The following is a 7315-nucleotide window of genomic DNA, read 5'->3' as shown; positions in this document are numbered from 1 at the left end:
TCTGTGCTACCGATCCCATATGTCCTGTAAAAAAGTTATTGTAAGACTGAAACGGGTGTATTGGTCAACCAAAAATAAAATAAAATATTCGACGAAAGGCAAAACCGAATATTTTTCGTTTTGTTTTGCTTGAGTAAAGATCGCATTAAAAATATGTTTTGACTCTGTTATTTGCAACCTTTGTTTAAAAATGATATACCGACAGATGCACAAGGCTATATTCACTCAGCTTTGGATACTGATTAAGAATAAATTAGTTTATTGGGTCGGAGATGCCTCTGCGTTACACAATACATCGTCAAATAATCATACCCTTATATCCTCATACAATGTTATAAAAACACAAATAACAAGAATAACAAGTAAGAGGCTCTAGTCGGAAGCTTCCGACTAGGGAATATCCTGAACCGTCTTATCCCAACACCAAATGCAATATGCGCAACGCGCTCATTTCAAGGTTTAAAGATAAATTTAAAAAAAAGTTCCCTTGGCAGAATTCGAACTCGCAACTGACCGTATTACTTGCTGACGACTCTACTCAACAGACAAACCAGCAAAAAAAAAAAAATGGTTTCCCAGATAGGGCTTGCGACAAACCGCAGCACTTGCTATGCCTCTATTCAACAGCCACACCAATAATTAGGTGTTATTGAAAAGAAAACGAACTAAAAGAGCATTACAGAAAAAATTTTAATGCTGTTAGAATGCGATATAATGCGAAGCAGACGCGCATGAATGTATATCTCATTATATTATATCTCAAAAGGTCAATTGCATTAAAATTGTGGCTTAGATTGGTTGGCAATATAAGTTGGGTTATTAACTTGATATATATATAATATTCTAGAAGCAACATATCAAGTTTTGTGACTCAAGCTCCTAATATTTAACAAAATTGCTAAACAAAAAACAGGATGTCGATATCGCTCATCGTTTATCGGAAACAAACTTGTTCTGCGCAGGCACTAGGAGGACCTCAATCTAAAATTTCAGGTCTCTAGCTCTTATAGCGGGCGGGCGTACAGACGGACAGACGGACGGACAGACAAACGGACATGGCTAGATCGACTCGGCTATTGATGCTGATCAAGAATATATGTACTTTATGGGATCGGAGACGCTTCATTCTCTCTGGTACATACATTTACGTTTTGACAAATACATTATACAGTTTTACCCATTTTCAATGTGTTCAGGGTATAACTATTGACCATTTTTTTATTAATCTATTCTTTTAAAGAATTAATTAGATAATTAATTACAAAGTGGGGACCTATTTTGCTTAAAATAGAAAAATATCTAAGTCGTATTTCTGCAAGGGCTATTCATCGTTGACTTGTCGAAAAGCTCTATGAAAGGACTACAAATTGAAAGAGTTCAATTTTTGAGACTTGCTATTTGTGCATACGCACACTCTTTGGAGCAAGCAGTTGTGTGATATTATTTAACTTCCTCTGCTCTTCGTCTGTTGCGCTCAACTCTCCTTAGCTTCAGTTCCCGCCTGTTCGCTAAGAACCTTCCACATTCACAGATGATGTGGTTGGCGTCCTCTGTGATTCCACTGCCGCGCCAATAACACTCATCTGTGCTATCGTGGCCGAATTGTTTCAAGTAGCTCCTGAAGTTTCCGTGGTCAGATAGGAGCTGCGTTAAGTGGAAATTAGTGTTTCCATATTTGCGGTTTATCTAGGCGTCCAAGTTTGGGATAAGCCTATGTGTCCAACGTCCTTTAGGTGAGCGATCCCAACGTGCTTGCCCTCATTCCATGCTTTGCATCCTTGCTGCGGTGCGAACCGAGTTTGCTGTGCTGTTCCCATTAAGAGCTCTGTAGCAAGCATGCGCAGCTGACCCGTAGACCACTTAGGCGCTCCAGAACATTATTACCGCTTTGTTTACGATCATGAAAAGACGGCGTCTCTGCTGGTCCTGGATAGCGCTCGTGTGCGGTGTTTCCACCTACTTCCGGGTATTGACTAACACTGCTTCTGTTTTATGGGCAGCCAGTCGAGTCCAGCTGCTGCCAGCCATTGGTGTACACGGTCAATACTAAAGTTGCACGATTCCTCTACGTCCTTCAATTCCTTGCCGCCGTCTACAAGGGCCACGTCGTCCGCGAAGCCGATGATACTCCTATCGATCGGAAGTTCCAGTCGGAGGATGCCATCGTATATGAGGAGGATGGCGTTTGTTGCTATGCCGACGACTATTTCAAAAGCTTCTATTGTCGACTTTGCCTTGGTGAAGCCAAATTTTGCTCATTGTTTATTTTTCTCATTGTTCTCGGCAACTGCTTCATGCATGGTGCAGATTAGCTCCTCCAGCGCTTTGCCCGTGTCCAGGAGGCAAATCGGCCTGTATGATGATCGGTCGTCTGGCGGCTTGCCTGGCTTCGGTAAGAAGACCAGTGTTTGGAATTTCCATTATGAGGGGAAAGTCCTCTCCTTAAGGCAAATTTTGAAGAGCTGTACAATCTACACGGCCTGTAGGCACATCGCCAATTTCAGCGCTCGGGCTTCACGCTTCTGGTGATCGTCAGCATCTCAATGATTAAAACTTAGTCGATTTGCACCGGCGTGGCTGCTCCTTGGCTCGATGGGCGGGATTGCGTATGTAATTTGTCGGGTCTGATTGGGAAAAGCGTTCCCACAATCAGCTTCAAATCACTTGGATTAGAAGGCTGCGTTTGCTTTTCGGTGTAGAGTCTCATTACAACAATTTAAAACGCCTTGCCCCAATGATCGTTTTCCGTTGAGTCGCATAGCTCCAAGAAGTATTCTCGCTTGCTATCTCGAATGGCCTTCCCAAGCAGTCTTCTGGCGCTCTGGTATCCTAGTTGCTCTTCGGCGTAGTTGGGTCTACCTCGAGCCCGCTGGTATCTCCTTCTGTCTTGGATGCAGTCCCATCGTGCTTCGGCAATTTTCTCGTTCCACCACTTTGTGGGTACGTGGTGATGCCGAAACGTTTTCCGAGTTTCCATGGTTTCATCGCAGGTACTTTATAATTGAATAGCCGTTTGGGAGGCTCTATTCTTTGCGTTGGCAAGCGATTGGACTGCGTTCGAAAAGTCCACGGGATCGAAAGTATCCAAGCGGTAGGGTTTTCGACTTAGTCCTTTCGATCTGGCTGCAGTTCTTTCACCAAGCGTGCATGTTATTGTGGAGTAAATACGGTATATACGTCACTTAATTCCCATTTTGTTGAGCCGAAAAGTGACGAGCTTGCGAAGGTAAGATCTATTATTGATACGATATCACCCCGACTAGAGGTGTTTAGTTCAAACCTCTCCGACAGGGCACGACCCTCTGCCCCCTCGCGTCGTCTACTAATGCAGCTTGAAAGTCGCTAAGCTGCATGCTCGGGGATAGGTAGCAGCTGTAAATCCACAGGCTGCCATATTGTGCGCGTGCAAACCCATTAAAGGACTTTTTGCTCTCCAACGACGTCGAAAGTTCGCCACACATCCAAAGCGCAGCTTTTCCGTCCTGATCCGCGGTACATAATCTCGGCAGTTGGTCTCTCTATGGTGGGCTTGCGCAGCTATGCAGTGGTTAAGATTTAATTGAAGTAACCTTAACATTTTATTTTGCGTACTGCCTCGCGGTACGCCGGACATTTATAGCTATCTGTAGCGTGGTCCGTAGATATTTCTCCTTTCCGTGTGCAAAGGCTACATTTTGGTGGCTTGGAGCAGCTCTTTACTACTTGGTCCGTATCCCCGCATCTGAAGCATGCTCCTTTCAGATCGTCTCCGCTGGAGCAGTCCACCGCAATGTGCCCGAAGCCCTAGCATTTAAAGCACCGCTTTGCTTGGTCTATTGCACGTATACGGCAGACCATCCATCCGATCCTTAACTTGGCCTTCTCACCAAGCTTCCTGGCTGTTGGCGCTGGGAGGCCTATTGCTGTCCACCAAATACTGGTCGCAGCGATTTGATCACTTCGTCATTTAAGGCATTTTGAACCGCTTCGAGCACTTCTTCCTTAGTCGCCAACTCATTCAGGTCCCTAATCTCTACCTGGTAGGTCTCAGGCAACGTGCTCACTTCTGCCCGGTCACCCTTTCCCACAGTTCCTTGTAGAGTATTTGTGGACTGCTCCGGCTTCCTATTCAAGCGCAGCAGAGTATCGCCTTTCGCGGTCTTGCCAATGCCCTGCACATTGCCACTTAGGTGCTTGATGGCCGGGTCGCGTTTCACGAGCATATCAGCATACGTGCAGTCGCCCACTCCGTGGGCTGAAATGGCGTCGGCTCTGGGACGCTTCTGCGTTCGCTTGCGTTGTTGACTGCTGGCCAGCTCTCTGTGTAGCCGTTATGATCAGTTGGGTATAGGCTGGCAGGGCTGCCTAGGGTTGCGTGAGCCCTGCCTGCTTCACACTACTAACAGCTGCTAGAGTAAATACTACCACCTGCACAAATATCTTCGCGAGACTGCTTCTAAAGTTGAGTGGTAAAACTCACAATGGCGCAAAAATCACTCTAAGGACACGCCTCCACTTCCCTCGCCTGGATCGTGGAGCTGTAGAAGCCACCCCAAGAATGCTCTATACGGTTCACAGTTCACTGCGCCCTGGCACTAACTATAATAATAATAAATTTTCTCAGTTAAAAAACGCGTCCGCACTTTATTAAAACAATCCACTCTCACTGATGATCACCTTTTGGGCCGGCCAAGCACGCACCGGATGTCGATATCGGTTATCGTTTATCGGAAACAAACTTTATCTACGCAGGCCCTAGGAGGACCTCCATCTAAAATTTCAGGTCTCTAGCTCTATTAGAATCCGAGATCCTTGCGTTCATACATAAAGGCGGGCGAAGTTAGTGTTAGTGTTTCCATATTTGCGGTTTATCTAGGCGTCCAAGTTTGGGATAAGCCTATGTGTCCAACGTCCTTTAGGTGAGCGATCCCAACGTGCTTGCCCTCATTCCATGCTTTGCATCCTTGCTGCGGTGCGAACCGAGTTTGCTGTGCTGTTCCCATTAAGAGCTCTGTAGCAAGTATGCCCAGCTGACCCATAGACCACTAAGGGTCTCCAGAACATTATTACCGCTTTGTTTACGATCATGAAAAGACGGCGTCTCTGCTGGTCCTGGATAGCGCTCGAAAAGACTCTGCTGATTTTTTGTGCACATACTCCAAGTGCTCTCTGAACGACATCGTTGTGTCTAGCATGACGCCCAGGTACTTTAACGCCCTCGCTGATTCTATTACCACGCTGCCAACTCTTATGTGCGGTGTTTCCACCTACTTCCGGGTATTGACTAACACTGCTTCTGTTTTATGGGCAGCCAGTCGAGTCCAGCTGCTGCCAGCCATTGGTGTACACGGTCAATACTAAAGTTGCACGATTCCTCTACGTCCTTCAATTCCTTGCCGCCGTCTACAAGGGCCACGTCGTCCGCGAAGCCGATGATACTCCTATCGATCGGAAGTTCCAGTCGGAGGATGCCATCGTATATGATGTTCCAGAGGAGGGACCCTAGAATTGACCCTTGGAGCACCCCAGCGGTGTGTATTGCAGCTGTATTCCTCTAAAACAGCTGTGTATCATCTCCTGAAGGTAATACGGGATGCGTTGATAGCGCATCATATATATTGTCCCACCTGGATTGGTTAAAGGCGTTTTTAACATCTAGAATGACAATGAGGCAGTACTTTTTTGTGCCGCTTTTCCATCTCGATCCTTGGATGGCGTTTGTTGCTATGCCGACGACTATTTCAAAAGCGTCTATTGTCGACTTTGCCTTGGTAAAGCCAAATTTTGCTCATTGTTCGTTTTCCTCATTGTTCTCGACAACTGCTTCATGCCTGGTGCAGATTAGCTCCTTCAGCGCTTTGCCCGTGTCCAGGAGGCAAATCGGCCTGTATGATGATCGGTCGTCTGGGGGCTTACCTGGCTTCGGTAAGAAGACCAGTGTTTGGAATTTCCATTATGAGCGCAAAGTTCTCTCCTTAAGGCACATGTTGAAGAGCTGTACATTCTGCACGGCCTGTAGGCACATGGCCAATTTCAGGGCTCGGTTGGGGAAGCTGTGCTTTTTGCCAGTTATCTTGGACAGCTTATAGTTGATCTGCACGATCAGTTGGTTGTGAAATGCGCAAGCCAACAGTACTAACAGCTGTTAGAGTGAATACAGCCACCTGCACAAATATCTTCGCGAGACGGCTTCTAAAGTTGAGTGGTAAAACTCACAATGGCGCAAAAAACACTCTAAGGAGACGCCTCCACTTCCCTCGCCTGGATCGTGGAGCTGTAGAAGCCACCCCAGGAATGCTCTATACGGTTCACAGTTCACTGCGCACGTGCACTAACTATAATAATAATATAATTTTCTCAGCTAAAAAACGCGTCCGCACTTTATGAAAACAATCCACTCTCTCTGATGATAACCTTTTGGGCCGGCCAAGCAAGGTATCCCTACCATGGCAACAAGCATAGCTATTTTGAACATGAACAGTCCAAACCCTATTACAATATTACATGACTGCTCCCTCAAAAGAATGTGCGTGTGCACAAGTAGCAAGTCGCTAAGTTCAAACATTTTCTATCTTTGTTCTTTTCTTAGAATTATTCTACAATCCGACGATGTATTACCCTTGGAGAAAAATGATTTCGTTTATTTTTATACCCTTGCTGAGCACGTTATAATTTTGTCGTGAAATGTGTAACGCATGGAAATAGACGTCTTCGACCCCATAAAGTATACATATTCTTGATCAGTATCGACTGCCGTGTCGATATATCCATGTCCGTTTGTCGGTTTCTATGCAAACAAGTCTCTCAGCTTTACAGCTTTCTTTATGAAACTTAGCATAAGTCCCTCTTTCTGTTGCACGCAGTACATATGTTAAAACCAGCTGGATCGGACCACTATTATGTGGCTAACATAGGAACAATCGGTCGAAAAGTACGTTCTTATATGAAAAACATTTTTGTTTATGAAGATATCTTGACCGAACTCGGAATTTATTAGTTTTACTATGATCCTCATATAATAGCAAAATCCTATTAAATTCGGGCCGCTACATCATATAGCTGCCATAGGAATGATCGGTCGAAAATTAAGTTGATATATGGAAATCAGCAAATCTTGACCAAAGTATACTTATATCAGTTTCACTATTCCTCTCATATAAATGCAAAATCCTATTAAGATTGGACCACTATATCATATAGCTGCCATATGAACGATCGGTCGAAAATTACGTTGATTTATGGAAACAATTTTTGTTTATCAAGGAATTGCGATCAAAATCGGCATTTATTAGTTTTACTATGCTCTTCATATAAATGCAAAATCCTATTAAGATCG

Source organism: Drosophila virilis, unplaced genomic scaffold (genome assembly GCF_030788295.1).
Source record: "Drosophila virilis strain 15010-1051.87 unplaced genomic scaffold, Dvir_AGI_RSII-ME tig00001170, whole genome shotgun sequence".
NCBI lineage: Eukaryota > Metazoa > Arthropoda > Insecta > Diptera > Drosophilidae > Drosophila > Drosophila virilis.
This window is presented reverse-complemented; position numbering follows the sequence as displayed.